The sequence below is a fragment of the Lepidochelys kempii genome, chromosome 13 (assembly GCF_965140285.1).
Source record: "Lepidochelys kempii isolate rLepKem1 chromosome 13, rLepKem1.hap1, whole genome shotgun sequence".
NCBI lineage: Eukaryota > Metazoa > Chordata > Testudines > Cheloniidae > Lepidochelys > Lepidochelys kempii.
Window position 1 is genome coordinate 40,884,072 of NC_136392.1, and position 17,970 is coordinate 40,902,041.

Sequence of the window (17,970 nt, forward strand, 5' to 3'; positions counted from 1 at the left end):
ATCAGTAATGGAAAGGAATAGAATAGAGATTACCAGAGTGGAATAGGACAGACAGGTGTATATGTGATAATCCTGCACTGACCCCTAGTGCTTTTGCTTGAAATGACCTTTTCATTTTCAGTAGCATTTCAACTAAGGCCTCTGATTCAATGCTACTCTCACACTCAGTTTTTGCATGGTGATGTCTGGGTTGCCTCTCACTGTGTGTCTAGCACAGTAATACACAGCCGTGTCTTCTGCTCTCAGGCTGCGGAGTTGCAGGTACATGGTGCTGATGGAGTTATCGGTGGTGATGGAGAATCTGTCTTTAAAGGACTGGGAGTAGATGGTAGCACCATCTTCAGGGTCAATTCTTCCAACCCACGCCAGTCCTTTCCCAGGAGTCTGCTGGAGCCAGCTCATGTAATAGCTAGTGAGCGTGAACCCTGAAGTTTTACACGATATCTTGAGAGAATCTCCAGGCTTCTTAATTTCTGCCCCAGACTGGACCAGCTGAACCTGTGACTGGCCACCTAGAGGGAAGGTACAATGAATATTGACATATCTGGACTCATCCCCATCATCCTGGTAACCCTCAGCCACCTTCCCATCCTCTACATGCTCCCCTTACCTTGGAAAGTGGACATCAAGCAAAGATAAATAAAAAAACCCCTCATATTTGTTACTCTCCGCAAGAAAACAGAGCACTAGTATTCTCCGTTGTAAAAGCAGGTGACTGCTGTGCTTTTTGGATGTGACCAATCCAGAGAAGAAAAGACATTGACTTTTAAAGAGGAAGCTCCCGCACTGACTTTGCATAAGCACTCAACGCATACAGCAGCAGGGGATATAAAAGTGTGAAGATACTGAGAAAAATATTTGTTCCTTGACTAGCACAATGGGATTCTTACCTAGCTGGGGCTTTTAGGTGATACACAAATTGTTTTCAACACTGAGTCTCTTCATTGACTTCAGAGAGCTTTGGGTTAGACCTTAAAGGGTGAACAGGAGTTTGCAATAACTTTTGTGTTCAGCAGAGTTAACAGTAGGAGTGAAATTCTCCCAGATGTAGAGGGCCAGAACAAGATCAATGTACTTCTGACCATAAGAACATAACATACTTCTAAACAACGAGAGAATGGTGGACTTAATTGCTTATGAATGACTAACAATTAAAATGTTATTGAAGTACTTCCCAAGGGTAATGCTTTGGGAACTCTAGGGATTGAATCCTGCATAAACTTAAAATCATCAGACAATAATTATTTCTAGTGAGGGAATAATTATGTGGGGCTTGATCCAATGCTTTCTGAAATCTATGGGAGTCTTTTTGTTGACTTCAATTGACTTTGGATCAGGCCCTAAAATAGGATATAATAAGCAAGTCTTAACTTCTACTCCAACTAGTTTCAGATCTATGAAACACATCACTTACTCAGATTAGAGAGATTGGATTTGTTTCAGGATCTTCTCTATCTGCTAATTTTGAGAAAGAAATGATGGCGACATGCAATATCTTTCCATAAAATTTTCTTGCACTTAATACGATTTGAAAAGAAGAATAAAGAATGACAGGGCTCAGAGTGCAAATGGAGTGGATTTCATTAAGAAACACACCTTGTAAACTTCTAGCAACACAACACAGAAATTAGAACTATTTAATTTAGAAAATGCTCCGCTGTATTTTGATCCCTTTCAAACTTACTTCTGTTGATTTGTGGTTAAAGAAAATAATATCCACTGCACTTGTGACGGCACTGCCAATGAACACCCAAGTACCAGTGTTACTGGGTTGAAATTCCTACTATAATATTCCTACTTCCTTAGAAGAAAATAGTTTATATAAAGCAGTGATGGGACATAAAAGAAGGTGGATAGATCAGATTCAGATCTTGTGGGGTTTTCCCCATTTGCTGCAAAAATGTGGAGATACCAGCTTCACCTTATGAATCAGTCACTGACCATTGGAGGAGGTAAGTCAAAGCTTTAGTGATATTGTAGCAACATGATTATCTATCTATCTATCCCTCCTTTTGTGGTCCTCACTGTGATAGCATCAAAATGATAACTATATTTTTCAAATGTATACCATATGACCGAATATTTTTCCTGATCAATATTGTTCCTGGACGTGTTGGTATAGGAAAAGACAAACATCAGAAGAGATGAAGTTAAATGAAAAATATTATTATACTTTTAACCAGAAAGGAATTCAGGATCATCCTATACAAACTCCAGAAAAAATATAGTGTAAAATATTCTTAATTTTTAGTTAAGTCTAACTGGAGCTTTTGTGGCTATGTTATCCAGTGAATTTATCCCTCCATTCAGACAGATAGATATTGGTTTTTTTTCTGTATTCTTTATGGCCATTGCTCTATGTGATCTCTATCTAATTCTAACCCATCCATCTGTATGTCTACATTGAGATAAAAGACCCATAGCACTGAGTCTCAGACCTGGGTCAGCTGACTCTGGCTCCTGGGGCTATCCTGCAGGGCTCTAAAATTGCTGTGTAGATGGTCAGTCTCAGGCTGGAGCCCAGGCTATGAAACCTGTGTATCAGCTGCGGGTCTCTTAAGCGAGACAAGTAATCAACCTATTTTTCTTAATTCTTATAAACATAGGTGTGGAGAATGGGTCACCCGTAAAAGAGTTCGTCCTGCTGGGCTTCCCAAGTCTTCAGAGGCGGCATATGGTCTTATTTGTCATCATCTTCTTCATATACCTTCTCATTCTAGCAGGGAAGCCTCATCATTGTAATCATGAGGGCTGACCAGCATCTCCAGGCCCCGATGTCTTTCTTCCTGAGCAAAATTTCCTTCCTGGAGATCTGGTACACCACTGCCATTGTACCCAAATGTTGGAGATGTTCCTGGTGGACAGAATGACCATCTGTGTTTATTGCTGCCTGGTGCAGTCATTCTTCCACTTTTTCCTGGCCTCACTGAGTTCCTGATTCTATTAGCCATGTCCTTTGACCGCTATATCACTGTATGCAAACCCCTGCACTACAGCACCATCATGACCAAGAAAGTCTGCTTTCTTTTGGCCCTGGGAGCCTGGGCATTGAGTTTCTTGGTTATCTTCTCCTAGGCTGCTTTGCTCCTGCAGTTGCCATTCTGTACCGAGAACATCGTCGACCATTTTTACTGTGACATTGGGCCCTTCTTGAAACTGGCCTGTGCAGATACAAGTGTCATTGAGTTCCTTGGCTACCCGGGGTCCATCACCATCATACCAACCAGCCTCCTCTGCAGTGTGGTGTCATACACCTACATCATCACTACCATACTCCACATCCACTCCACCAGTGCACACCAAAAGGCGTTTTCCACCTGCACGTCCCATCTCACTGTGGTCTCCTTACTGTACAGAGCCGTTATCTTAATGTATTTGAAGCCCATGGCCCACTCCTCCCTCAGTCTCAACAAGGCCGTGTCTGTCCTCAACACTGTCCTAACCCCCTTGCTGAACCCCTTCATATATCCCATAAGGAACAAAGAGGTGAAAACAGCCTTGAGGAAAGCTATGAGCAAGAGAAAGACTAGGTCAGAATGTCTATGGTTCCTGGGAGGGTAAAGAAATTAGATCATTTCCTGGTTTTCCCACAGACTGTTGACCTTCACCGCAAACAAGGTGTGTTTTCACATTGACATTCATAGTTCCAATGGAGACAAGGTAAATGTAGTTTTTAATCTCATTATTATTAGTTAAGGTAAAAAGCAGGTGGAAGGGAGGGATTGACTTTGATGAGCTACATCAAGGCTAAACTACCTGTGCCCTGTCTCCACTAGGATCTTACACCAAGTTATCCTTCCCATTAGGAGAAAACACTTATTTTCACAGTGAAGACAAGGCCATGACAAAGGAGAGATTTTCAAAGGCCAGGACAGGAGTTGGGCATGCAACTCCCATTGACTTATAATGGGAATTGGTCACTGCAATGCCCTTTATGCTTTTGAAAATCTCCACATAAGGATCTGAGTCCACTGAAGTCCATGATGGTCTCACCATTGATTTCAGAAGATTTTTAGATCCAGCTCTATTGGGAAGAATTGGAAGGAAGGGTCATCTGGTAGGATGTGATACAGAAGAAATGGTTTAAATTTCTAGCTCCATCATGGATTTAGAGATGTCCCTTAAATTGGGATTTTCAAATGAGCATATGGTAATTTACTCTGTGTGTGTATACAGTGGCCAGTATAAAGGCACTGTGATCTCAGTACGGTCCTTGAGGTGCTACTGGACTGCAACTAATAGCAATGAAGGGCTTGAGTCAAGCCTCATTGAAATCAACAGGAGTCTTTCAATGGCACATAATAGCCTAGTCTCCTGTGGGCTGTAATACTCCGGTCTCATTTTGGTGGTTGGGGTATTGTGTGAGTGCTGAGTGGCTGTGGGGGTGGTATAGGTGTGAGCCTTATACTCTATCTAAATGGCTTGCCAGTGAGGAAAGCAGCTGGATTTTTAAACATGAAGCTCACCCACAGACTTTGCAATCTGCTTGTCAGGTAACTATAAAGGGTTTAGAAGGGCTGAGAGAAATACACTTGACCCTTTTATAGTGAGGAAAAAGTGTGCATGGATTGGTCTATGTGGAATGTCCCCAGAAGCACTGAGAGAGTCTTTCCTACTGTAAACCTCTGAGCCAGGTTTTCAGCGGGTGTAGATCAGAAAAGGGGCTACGTTGGTTTACAGCAACTGGGGATAACAGTACCGAGCATTTCAGTTGTGGTGTTGGACCCATTCTAAAAGTGGCCTAGTCTGACACCTCCAGAATAGAGTTCATGAATTTTAGAGTAACCATCATTCTTCAGGGCAACTCATTCACATTGACATCTTACATTGTTAGAGAGACCAGGCGGGTGAAGTAATATCTTTAATTGGACCAACTTCTGTTAGTGAGCAAGACAAGCTTTCGAGCTATACAAAAGCTCTTCCTCAGGTCCCATAAAAGTTAGTCCAAAAATATTTCCTTACCCACCATGTCTCTCTGATATCCTGGGACCAACAAGGCTACAACAACACTGAATACATCTTACATCTTTATAATGTTTACTTTCATTCAGATTCCCTTCCACAAGTGGCAAAAAACTGGAATTTTCTACTTGTGTGACTCATCAGATGGTGGACAATATATTTCACAGAGCAGTGATCTTTATGTACATGAGATCCTCAACCCAAACCAACCTAATAGCCTTTTAGCCAGGTTAACAAACCTTGTGCATGAGGGGAAGCAATGGACATGATATATCTTGACTATAGTGAGGCTTTAGATATTCTCTCACATGATCTTCTCATAAACTAGGGGAATATAGCGTCAATAAACCTTCTATATTGTGGGTGCCCAACTGGTTGGGAAACCGTATTCAGAGAGTAGTTATCAGTAGTTCACAGTCACCCTGGAAGAGCATCATATTGAGTGGGGTCCCAGAGGGCTCTGTCCTGGGTCCAGTTCTATTCAATGTCTTCATCAATTATTTAGATAATGGCATAGAGAGCACACTTATAACGTTTGTGGATTGCACCAGTCTGGGAGGGGTTGCAAGTGCTTTGGAGGACAGGATTTGAAATCAAAATGATCTTGACAAACTGGAGAAATGGCCTGAAATAAACAGAATGCCATTCAATAAGGACAAATGCAAAGTACTCCACTTAGGAAGGAATAATCAAATGGGAAATGACTACCTAGGAAGGAGTACTACAGAAAAGGATCGGGGGTTTATAGTGGATCACAAACTAATTATGACTCAAGAATGTAACACTGTTGCAAAAAAAAAGTGAACATTATTCTGGGTGTGGCAAGGCGATGACTCACTGGTGTGGCGCCTCCTGCTGGTTGTCCTGGGGAATTAGCTCTTCCAGCCTGGAGCGCCCTCTGCAGGCCAGTGTCTCTCCTGCCGCTGGCCCCCGAGACCCTCCTGGACCCTGGTGCCCCTTTACGTCAGGATTCTGCCCCCAGCAGTAACCCACAATCTGGGTCTCCCCACCCAGGGGAACCCCCACCCCTCTATCCCCACCTTCCCTCAGTGGCTACTGCCAGTCATCATCTAGCCCCCGCTCACTGGGGCAGACTGCAGTCTGTAAACCACTCATCATCGGCAAGGGGGTAGGACCAGCTGCCTCTGCCGAACCCCAGGCTGCCCCTCTGCAGCCCCAGTACCTTTCCTGGCCTTTAGCAAGGCCTCAGCCTGGGGGTTTCCCAGGCTGGAGCTCCCCAGATCCTCTGGCCTTCCCCCAGCCCTGCTCACTCTAGGTGCCCTGCTCAGCTCCCAGGCAGGCAGGTCCTTCTCTCTCAGAAGCTAGAGAGAGACTCTTTCTGCCTGAGCTCCTGGCTCACAGCCCTTTCATTGGGCCCGCTGTGGCCTGACTGGGGCATGGCCCCAGCTGTGGCTGCCCTCCCAATCTAGCCTTTTCTCTCAGCCCCAGCCCTCCCCCAAGGCGGGCTTTAACCCTTTCAGGGCCGGAGCGGGTGACCACCCCGCTACACTGGGATGTATTAGCCAAAGTGTTGTAAGTAAGAAATGAGCAGCAATTCTTCCACTCCACCCAGCACTAATGAGGTTTCCACTGGAGAATTGTGTCTGATTCTGGGCACCACACTTTGGGAAAGATATGGACAAATTGGAGAAAGACCACTGGAGAGCAGCAAAAATGATTATAGGTCTAGAAAACCTGACCTATGAGGAAAGATTAAAAAAAATATTGTTTGTTTAGTCTGGAGAAGACTGAGATAGGATATAACAGTCTTCAAGTACATAAAGGGTTATTATAAAGAGGAGGGTGATAAATTGTTCTTGTCCTGTCCTCAGTGGATAAGGAGAAGTAATGGCCTTAAATTGCAGCAAGGGAGATTTAGGTTAGACATTAGCAAGTGAAACTCCAACACTAGTTTGCAACTCCTTGTTAAGAGGAACTGTAGGGAGTTGGAGAAACTGGACTCCCGGTGGGACATAGGCGGAAACAAAACAGTAACTCCCCACAAATTATATTTGATTTTAGTAAAAAAACAATGCTGGAAACAAATAAAAAAGTTTAGTTTCACCCAAAAATGATTACTTCAAGGAAAGGATGATAACAGAAGTATGAAAGGTTGAAATCTCTGAACCTTTACTTTTGATATGAATATAATACTAATTCTAAAGGTCAGTAGAAAAGAGAGGTGAACATCCTTGTGCTCAGTGATTTATAGATTGGCATGGTTAAACTCACTGAACCTTGTAAAACATTGAGTTTTTTGAAGGATAGCGAAGTTGAGTTTCAGTGGAATACAGTTCTACTTCTACAGAACTGAGCATTGCAGTTTCGAAAATGTTTTTATATTAGATCAGGTGACATTCTTCACCAACTTCTGTTCCCTTCTGCAAGACAAAGGATAGTTTTTGGAATTTCCAATGTTTATCCCAGTTCCTGGAATGTGTTGGTACATATCTTCCTGGTGATAACTCATGAATGGTTTTGTTCTGTAGCATGTGTCAGATTGTCAAAGGCAGCCAGGGAAACTGGGCACTGGTTAAAAGTCAAAGGCAGCTGGGCAATGAATATAGGGGATGAGGATGCTGTCTGCTGTAGGGGATATTTCCATCACTCTCTTACAGCGGAGAAGTAGCTCTGCTATATTTATGGTTGAGATTCGCTTACTGTTAAATAACCCTTTGTCCTGAGTGCTCAGAATTCCAATTGCCTACTCAGATTCTGCTGAGAATTGCCATGTCCTGGGTAGGGTTAATGGTCTATATTTGGCAGTAATTTATGTGCGGGTTTCCCGAATCAATGGGCCCCCAGAATATACCATGTGACATCAAAACTCTACTGTTGTCGTAACTCTGTTGCTCACATCTTGGGCTCAGATTATGGCTCTGATCTGCCACAGACAATACCAACGCACTCAGGGCTGATCTCTGCTGGTGTCCAGAGAAAGTAACCTTATTGGGAGTAGGCTGACAAGCAGGAGAACATGGGCATCAGGACTAGGCCATCTTTGCTTACTCGAGAGTTTTCAGACAGCCTTGCATCAGTGTAACTGGCTCCAAGAGACAGATCGTGCCAGTTTAACCCCGTGTTTTCTGTCTTTGGGTCCAGATTGCAGCAGCATTCTGAGAATGCAGCTTGTGCTTGCTGCCTACTTCAGCTCAGGTCCTCTTTTTGTAAGATTTGGTGTGTGACCAAAGCTTCTGGTTTAAGGGCCAATCCTTCACAGTGCTCTAAAGTGCATATAAATAGTCAGATTACTTTGCAAACTGCAACATTTAATGTGGTCCAGGGTTAGTGTGTGTCGACTGAGGTCATTTAGGCCGAGAGTCCGTCAGATACAGACCCCAAATTAGGAGCTGACTTTAATATTCCAATAGCTCCAAAACCCATGTGCATAGGGATAATGGCTTGAAAATTGGGATGCCACTAGGCCATCTGGTGTAGAGTTTGTGATGCAAATTGGAGGTCGCTTGATTAAGGGGTTCCACAACACTCCCACTGTAAAATGATCTGCCTCTATCGCTTTTAGATGGGAATAACCCTTTTTGTTGCTGACATGGGAAATCTAAGATTTGATCTACATAAAACTGACATCACTTATCTGCCCCTTGGTCCCAAGCTGAACTAAGGGGCAGTTTACAAATCATTCAAAACTTATCACACTCTAAAAGCTTTAGCACCTCTGCTTAGACACAGCTTCCATCTCTGAGCTCTATTTTTCCTCAGGCACTCCTTGACAAGTGACAGTAATATACTCGGAGTCTTATACTCGTGTGGGAAGTCAGCGGAACAGGCATGGCTCCCTTGAATACGAGGGCCAAAACGCAGGTTCCTGAGATGCCATCAGACCTGCATGCTGACAAACAGTTGGTATATATGGGGCAGTTTACCTGGGTTCTTTTCTAAAAGTGGGAGAGTTGCAAGATTCCACCCAAGATGTGAAAGAGTAAGGGTCTGTCTACTCAGCAACTAGACACCTGTGGCTGGTGCATGCCAACCGACTTGGGCTTGCGGGGCTCGGCTGCTGGGCTGTTTCATTGCTGTGTTGACTTCCGGGCTTGGGCCGCAGCCCAAACTCTAGGATCCTCCCACCTCGTGGGGTCCTAGAGCCCGGGGTCTAGTCCGAGCCTGGAAGTGTAACGATATGGGTGACAGCAGGGTGAAGCCCTTGTTCATTTACTTATTTCATATTTCTTTTCCTGATGAGGATTTTTCTTTCTCCAAAGAACAACAAAATACCAAAATATTTCTTGTAGGAATTGAAGGCTGCCCTCTTGAAGGCACAAATTAGGGTACAAGTTAATTTCTCCCTTATTCTGGTGCACATGCATTGAAAATTAGTGGAATTATCACAAGTTTGAATGGATCTAGTAGACTGCATTTATTTATCCTTACAACTGTACCAAAAAGAAAAGTTGGGATATCCCTAGGAATTCATCAGAGAAGATTAGCAAAGAATATTATGAAATAACTAAATTGAGACTAATACTTTGTAGTAAAATCTAAAATGTTTCTTAATTTCTTATTCCCATTAGAGAGAGAGAGGGAGAGAGAGAGAGAGAGAGAGAGAGAGAGAGAGAGAGAATATGGGCAATGGTACAACGATCAGAGTTCATTCTCTTGGGATTTCCCAATCTTCATGGAATGCAGATGGTGTTTTTTGGTGTCATTTTATTCATGTATCTCTTACCTCTTGTGGGGAACAGCCTCATCATCACAGTTGTGAGTTGATCAAAAACTTCATATTCTGTTGTATTTCTTCCTCTGTAAGCTGTCCTTGTTGGAGATCTGGAGCACGACCCTTGTGGTCCCAAAGATGCTGGCCAACCTACTCTCGGACAGAACCACCATCTGTTTTTCTCCATTTCTCCCTGGACAAAAGGGAGTAGGTCATCCTGACGTCCATGTCTTTCGACCACTATTTGGCCATATGCCGACCATTGCATCATGCCACCATCATGACTAGCAGAGTCTGTCTCCATTTGGCATTGCTGGGTTGGCTTGGAGGAATTGTGCTCATCTTCTTCCATTCACTGCCAATGTGGATCCTGCCGTTCTTCAGGGACAATCGAGTTGACCATTTCTATTGTGACCTTGGGCCACTTCTGAAACTGGCTTGTGTTGACACATCCATCATAGACTTCACAGGTTTTATAACAACTGTCATACTGCAGGGCAGTGCATTTCTTTTTACGTTGACATCACACATACATCTTTATCATATCCACTATCATCCAGATCCCTTCCTCCACTGACCAAAAAAAGGCTTTTTCTACTTGTGCTATTCATCTGGCAGTGGTTAATATATTTTATGGGGCACTGATATTTATGTATATGAGACCTTCAACTCATTGTTCCTTTAAGATAAACAAGGTGGTCTCCTTATTCAACACAGTCCTAGTTCCAGTTTTAGACTCTTTCATCTATACCATCCAAAACAAAGAGTTCAAAGAGTCCCTGAGCAAAATGATAAACAGGAAAAAGAAATTCCTACACATGTAGGATTCTCTGGGCTGTGAGAACTAAAATTTAAACCCAAACACAATAAGCGAGGTTTCCCTATTGTTCTGAGCGAGGCTAAGGATCAGATGAAGGTGGAATTTTAATTTATACCTTCTGAAGATTTGGATCTGTGGATTGTGTTCACCATGATAATATCTTGCAGATTTTAGCAGTGTTTTTAATCCATTGATTTGGATTTTCATTTTATATACCCGAAGGGATATACTTGTGACTTTGGCCTCAAATAAATTCAGAGCTTCTAGTATCATTATTTTTAAAAAAATGATAAAAATGCATTTTGGATCTAAAATGTCAAAGACTGGGGTAATGTATTTGTAGATAGAAATTAGAATATGTACAAAGTTGGTTATATAAAACATGACATTTTTAGTGTGCTCCCTGCATGTATTTTTACAGCTGCATTTACTAAGTTTATGAACAATTATTCTTTTTCACTTCTTTTACCCCGTAGTCTTTGTAATATTTTTCAGCATGTCCTGAAGGTGATAAAAACACAACATGAACAAAAGTTGAGGTTTCTAAACTGCCTAAGGGGGCTAGACATGCACATCCCTTTGAAGGGTACTTGGGCTTTGGTGCCTAACTCCCTTAGGCTTACCTAAAAATCCAAACTTTAGTGATTTATATATCTGTATTAAATATTATATAAACCAATGTTTTGTACTCTTCATATTACTATATTGTTAAGGTTGGAATATTAGAAATAAGACTATAAATAATTCCTTTATTTCTTGGTCTTGTTCTATACATTTTAAAACATTGTTGTCTTTAAATTTCCCCCCCCAAAAAATTACATATTACTCTATGCACATTTGAGTTAGGTTGATTTAAAAAAAATAGTTCTCTCATTGCAATGAAAAAGCATGATTTTTATCGGCACACAATTCAGGTTAAACTGTGTTAAATTACCATTCAAATTCCATTGTGCTATTTGAGTTTGGAAGTTTTCAGGTTTTCAATACCCAAGAAACTTAAAAAAAAATGCTGCAGGAAATTTCAAAACATGCAGAATCAGTCCATTTTCAAACTGCAAAGTCGTGTTTCAAATTTTGACAAAACATTCGTTTTTTCCAGCCATTGCTGGTAGTTCCTCATTGATTTGTGTGAATTTAGTCGTTAATGACAGATTTCACCAAGCAGAATTATAGTTTAGTTACATGCTAATAGAAACGTAAGTGCAGTCACTATATTATACAGTGTTAGAATTTACAAATTGTCTTGTATAGCATAATTAGTGCTGTTAGTTTGAGATTTTGAACCCCACCCCAAAGCAGATTTGAACATGCAATCACCAGATTTTAAATTCTCGGGCTGAGTGTCAGTCAGGTAAAATCTAAAGCAGAAAACTCCTGTAAACACTTGTATATGTGAGTGACTTGATGGCTGTGCTTCTCCTAGTCCTTTCACTGGGATTATTTATGTGCTCAAAGCACTCCTCTGCACAAGGGTTTACACTACTGGGAACTGCATTCTATGATTTCTGTAGATGATTGTCTTGTTTTGTCTAAGTAATTATGTAAATGCATTTTGGGGAGTTTTGACTAATACCAAATGCTATTCACCAAGAATTGAGAATGGGATTTTCCAGTGACTTTAAGGGAGATAAATAGGGTCAGATTTCTAAAGCTAAGGGCCTAAAATGCAGCTCGGCACCTAGTGGGGTTTTAAAAAGTGCTTAGATGCTGAACTCTCCTCGATTTAAATGATGTTAGGTGCCAGATTCACAAAAATTGGCACCGATGTCCAACTTTTAGGCATCATGGGTGTGACGGTGCCCACCATAAGGCTTTATGAATGTAAATATGACATAACTGGAATATGTTCTATGATACATATGCCATATAACATATCTCTGTAAAGGTTATGATCTACTGAATCTATTCATCCTATTTGTATGCAAGTACCATTTTTGTATTCGAAGTTATGAATATTGGCTGGGTATTGGCTTGATTTTTAAGTAACCTTTGTAAAGCATTTGGTCAGTTTCTTGAGAAAGGAATGTGCAAATCAAGAAGGACTTAAACTACAATGGATCTTGGAAGGCTCCAATCCATGTAAGAAGTCTACTTGAGGACGTTCAAGATAGCATATGACCCATGGCTGCTACCTGGTAAGAAACTGTGACTCATGCATGGACATGTGACTTGCCCAGGTGACTCCAGAACTCCATCTTGGAGCTGGACTTTGCATAGGCGAGAGGAGGGGTTCTCCACCCACAAGAGAAAGTCTGTTTAAGCCCATGGGAGACCCCTCCATTTTGTCTTCAGCTGGCTAAGGAGATAGCCTCTCCACCCCCAAGGATACCTGAAAGAAACTGGAACAAAGGACAGTAACTACAGGGGGTGTGAGTGCTTGCTGGACCCAGACTAGAAGGAGTCTAGTCTGTGAAAGAGAGCTTACTGGAACTGGTGAGGTTTTTATCTCTGTTTAGTTTGATTAGACATAAACTTGTGTGTTTTATTTTATTTTGCTTTGTTCTGTCTGTTACTACTTGGAACCACTGAAATCCTACTTTCTGTATTTAATAAAATTGCTTTTTACTTATTAATTAACCCAGAGTATGTATTAATACTTGGGGGGGGGACAGCTGTGCATATCTCTCTATCAGTGTTATAGAGGGCGAACAATTTATGAGTTTACCCTATATAAGCTTTATATAGGGTAAAACAGATTTATTTAGGGTTTCGACCCCATTGGGAGTTGGGCATCTGAGTGGCTAGTGGCTAGCGTTTCTGGCTCAAACCAGGCAGGGCACTGAAATCCTAAGCTGCCAGGGCAGGAAAGCAGGAGCAGAAGTAGTCTTGGCACATCGGGTGGCAGCTCCCAGGGGGTTTCTGTGATCCAAACCCAGACCCAGGTCTGAACCATGTCCCCTAACATCTGTAGGCTTAACTGAAAGCAGCTAACAGAAGTATTCCTGTCCTTGATACTCAGATGGCCAACTCCCAATGGGGTCCAAACCCTAAATAAATCCGTTTTACCCTGTATAAAGCGGATAAAGGGTAAACTCATAAATTGTTCACCCTCTAGAACACTGATAGAGTTCCACTGGTGGACATGCAAAAATATCTGATGCAGTCCTGACAAAGCTAGGTTCCTCAGTGCCCCCATTTACACCCAAGGCCTGCAGGAATTCCCTAACTAGGCACCCCATCATCTATCTCACCTGTGGGCCCCCGATCCAGTGGGCATAGTTAGTATACTTCCCTGGGAGACCCAAGTTCCAATCCCTCCTTTGCTGGATTTGGGGCGGGAACTTGAAACCAGGTCTTCCACACTCTAGGTAAATGACCCAAAGAAAAGCCCATTGGGTATTCTGGATTGATGCTGTTTCAATCTCTTGTTGAAGCTTTTCCACTTTGTGTAAACGATTAAATATTCATTGGGTAGGGACCTGAACTTGTATTTCCCTCATACAAGATGGTTCTTCCTCACATGCTCAGCGTCTAACTGGTCGCCATATGTGTGAAATCTCCCCCCAAGTCAGTCTGGCAGTGATCTATTCACCTTCCTCGGAAGCATGTGAGTGCACCACAGTCCCTCCTAGTCTCTGCCCATGGCATATAATAGTGTAGTCGCCTTTGGTCTAATTTTGGCTGTTGGGTTTAGGGTGCGGATCCCTCTCACAGGTGCCTAACTCTCCCACTGCAATGCACAGGGAGTCAAGCAGGTAAATCTCTTTAGGGCCCTGATATCTCAAAGTCCTATTAATGTCAATGGGATTTAGGCAGCTAATACATTTGAGGATCTGAGGCTGGGTGTCTAATACAGAGCTGTAAATTCCATGGGTACCAGGGTGCCTAGGAGTTAGCCATGCCTACGTCCCCTTTGAGAATCAAGGCCTAGGTGCTCTTGAAAAGCCCACCTTTTGGGATGCTGCAGAGCTGGGAACCCTGGGAGTCCTGGCTCAAGCTTGGGCTCTCAGGACTTCTAGGTTCCCTCCTTCACGGCAGGGAACCTGGCAGCCCACAAACCCCTATCTTGAATCAGGGATGTCAGGGCCTCCAGGCGTCTGGCTTCTCACCAGCCGACCAGCCAGAGCTCTGGGCAGCTTGGGCAGTCTTGTCAATTCCATTTAGAAAAAATTGTTCTGATATTTAAAAGTGAACATTTCGGACTCTCTTCCCTCCCCCCGCCATCTTTCACCATCTTTCTTTTTGCCCCTGAGTCTGCATTTACCAATTAATGTATTAATGAGCATTTGGTCCCACTGGTGTTTGACTATTGCTGGGATCGTGGACTATAGACTTGGAATTCATGACCCAAGTTATAATAAAAGCAGTTGTGTCACACTCTGAGGCTGGAGATGCTGATGAAAAAACAGTAGTCAAGCTTCTGTGAGTAAGAAAGGAAATAACTGTGTGAAATCTATGTTATTGTCTTTGCCATCATATTACACTTCTTCTATATATAAACTGGAGTATCAATAGGACTTTACCCAGAGAATATCTTTAGTAATGGAGAATGCCTTATATAGTATGGTGACAGGTTTCGGAGGGGTAGCCATGTTAGTCTGTATCAGTAAAAACAACGAGGAGTCTTTGGGGCACCTTAGAAACTAACAAATTTATTTGGGCATAAGGTGTGTGGGCTAAGACCCACTTCATCAGATGCATGGAGTGGAAAATACAGTAGGCAGGTTTAAATATACAGGACATGAAAAGATAGGAGTTGCCTTACCAAGGTGGGGGGCAGTGCTAACGAGGCCAATTCAATCAAGGTGGATGTGGCCCATTCCCAGCAGTTGACAAGAAGGTCTGAGTATCAACAGAGGGAAAATTATTTTTTGTAGTGACCCAGCCACTCCCAGTCTTTATTCAGGCCTAATTCGATGGTGTCAAGTTTGCAAATTAATTCCAGTTCTGCAGTTTCTCGTTGAAGTCTGTTTTTGAAGTTTTTTTTGTTGAAGAATGGCCACTTTTAAGCCTCTTTTCAACTTTCCCTTATGGTACTTGTTGACTGTTGGTCTCATGCCAGTATTTAGCCTTAGATGGAGTTTACCACCAGCTTTGGACTGCATTCCCAAGCAATCAGACTCCAAGAAGACCCGGTCCCGGCATGCCGGGGGCCGCTACTGGCCTCACACCGTCCACGGGTGTAAGGATCCCCCCCATTTACCTCTTAATGGTTTCACACCCTCTTGACTGGGATCTTCTTTCTATATGCTGTAGAGGGCTATATTACTCTTGGCCAAATAACAGGCTCATTTGGAATTATTTCATCAAAGATTATTAATCCATCAGATCATTATTACATTAAGAAAAGCAACACCAAAGAAAGGAAGCACACAAATCCCACTGAATTTCAGGGAGAGTTGTACAACGCCCTTTTACTGCTTTATAATTGAAATGGGATTTTTTCAAATAAGAAGTTGTGATGATTGTATCTTCCTTCTCTTCTTTATGCAGCTGAGTGAGAAATGAAGCCATAGAAACTGAGAACCAAACCAGAGTGAAGGAATTCATCATAGTAGGATTTCCAGGCAATTCCAGATTGAAAATCCTGGTCTTCCTACTTCTTTTGGTGATCTACACGCTGACGCTTACGGGGACCGTTGGGATCATAGCCTTGGTGTGGAGCGATTACCGCCTCCACACTCCAATGTACTGGTTTCTCTGCAACTTGTCCATCTCGGAGATATAGTTCACCACGGCCATCCTTCCCAAAACAATGATGAATCTTATGTCGGCACATCAAGCTATTTCTTTCAATGGGTGTTTCACCCAAACCTATTTCTATTTCTTCCTTAGGACCTCAGAGTATATCCTGGTAGCCGTGATGTCCTTTGATAGATACATAGCTATTTGTAAGCTGTTGCATTACCCCATCATCATGAACGGGAAGTTGACTCTCTAGTTGATTATTGGCACTTGGTTGGCAGCCTTTATATCAGTTCTCTGCCCAACCATTCTGGTGTCCTGCTTGCCATTCTGTGGCCTCAATGACATTAACCATTTCTTCTGTGACATAAGACCCATTTTGAAACTGGCTTGTACAGACACACACCTCATTGAATGGCTGAGCTCCCTATACACTTCCACTGTGGTGCTTAGCTCTTTGCTCTTAACAACAGTGACCTACGTGTGTATCATCACCACCATCTTACACATCCCATCCACCACCGGTCGGCAAAAGGCATTTTCCACCTGCGCAGCTCACATTGCAGTGGCGTCCATCTTCTACAGCTGTTCCATTTTCATGTATATATTACCCCAAAAGACCCACTCGTCAGGGTTGTACAAAGCAACAGCCATTCTTCACACAGTGGTCACCCCTTTGCTAAACCCATTCATATATCACCTCGGGAATGAGAAAGTAAGAGATGTCTTCAAAGACATGCTCAGGCAGGGATGGGTGGTTTGCTTCAAAAGAGTCTGAAAAACTTTACATTGTGATTCATAATTTGCAAAGATCAAGGAATGAAATGGAGGTCAAAGAAGGAGTCATGGGCAAAATATGCAGATGCATCAAAATGACTTAGGATCCTAAGTTCCATTTTAAAAGTGATTTAGGGCCAGATTTTTAAATAAATATGGCATCTGAAGATGCATATACATGCCTGGTGGGACTTTCAAAAGGATTTCAATGTGAAAATCCCATTAGGTGCCTATCTGCACCTTTATGCACACAAATACTTGAAAAAAATCTGTCCCTTTAGACAATTAGGAGCCTAACTTTAATTGAAAAAAAAAATAGAATTGAAGGTTTCAAATGCCCAAGTCAAGTTTGAAAATGGGACTTAAGCACCCAATTGCCTTTAAAAATCTGGCCTAAGTCCCATTAGGAGTTGAAATCAATGGGAGTTAGCAGCAGATTTTTAAAGGTATTTAGCCACCTAAGGATCTCAAATGACTTAGGTGCTTTTAAAACTTTTGCACTGGTCCCATTTTTAAAAGCAATTTAGGGAATCTTAGTCCCACTGACTCAGTGTGACCCTGGGAGAGGGGTTCAAATGATCTCTGCTGTAATAATAACAATATTATCACCCAGGCATGATTTAGTCCTAGCAGCCACGGATTCCGTGACTTTGCCAGGCCTCCGTGACTTCTAGGGTTTCAGGAAGCAGAGGTGGGACTGTGCACCCTGCAACTGGGGCTGGCTGGAACCAGGACCCTGCAGCCCCAGCCCCGTCGCTGCACTCCCACGTTGGCTTCCCAGGGGTATGCCAGGGCCGGATTAGTCTTTTGTGGGCCCCCATGGAGGCAGTGGAGCCTGGCACGGGGAGGTCAGTCCCAAGAATGAGGGGCCAGCCAGGGGCAATGGGGCATGGCATGGCAGGGATGGTCCCGCTCCACCCAGCCCTGTGCGAGGCCACTATTTACAAACCAGCAGTTACCAGATGCACAGTGGCCTGCCCAGCCCTGTGCTACCAGCATGCCCCTTCTCCCTGGGGGGAGGGCCCATGCCACACCACACAGCCCGTCTCCAGCCCAACACCCCCAATGGCCAGAGCCCCGCTGGAGCCACTATTCCCAGTGCCCTCCCAGACCC

General features: G+C 43.0%; 3 pseudogenes; all 3 read left to right on the forward strand.

The window, feature by feature from the left end:
* The first annotated feature begins 1,900 nt into the window (after positions 1 to 1,900).
* Positions 1,901 to 3,561, forward strand: LOC140896804 (olfactory receptor 6X1-like; annotated as a pseudogene).
* A 5,988-nt stretch (positions 3,562 to 9,549) lies between these two features.
* On the forward strand, positions 9,550 to 10,458 carry LOC140896805 (olfactory receptor 6X1-like; annotated as a pseudogene).
* Positions 10,459 to 14,736: 4,278 nt separating this feature from the next.
* LOC140896806 (olfactory receptor 6M1-like) lies at positions 14,737 to 16,857 on the forward strand (annotated as a pseudogene).
* The last annotated feature ends 1,113 nt before the right edge of the window (positions 16,858 to 17,970 follow it).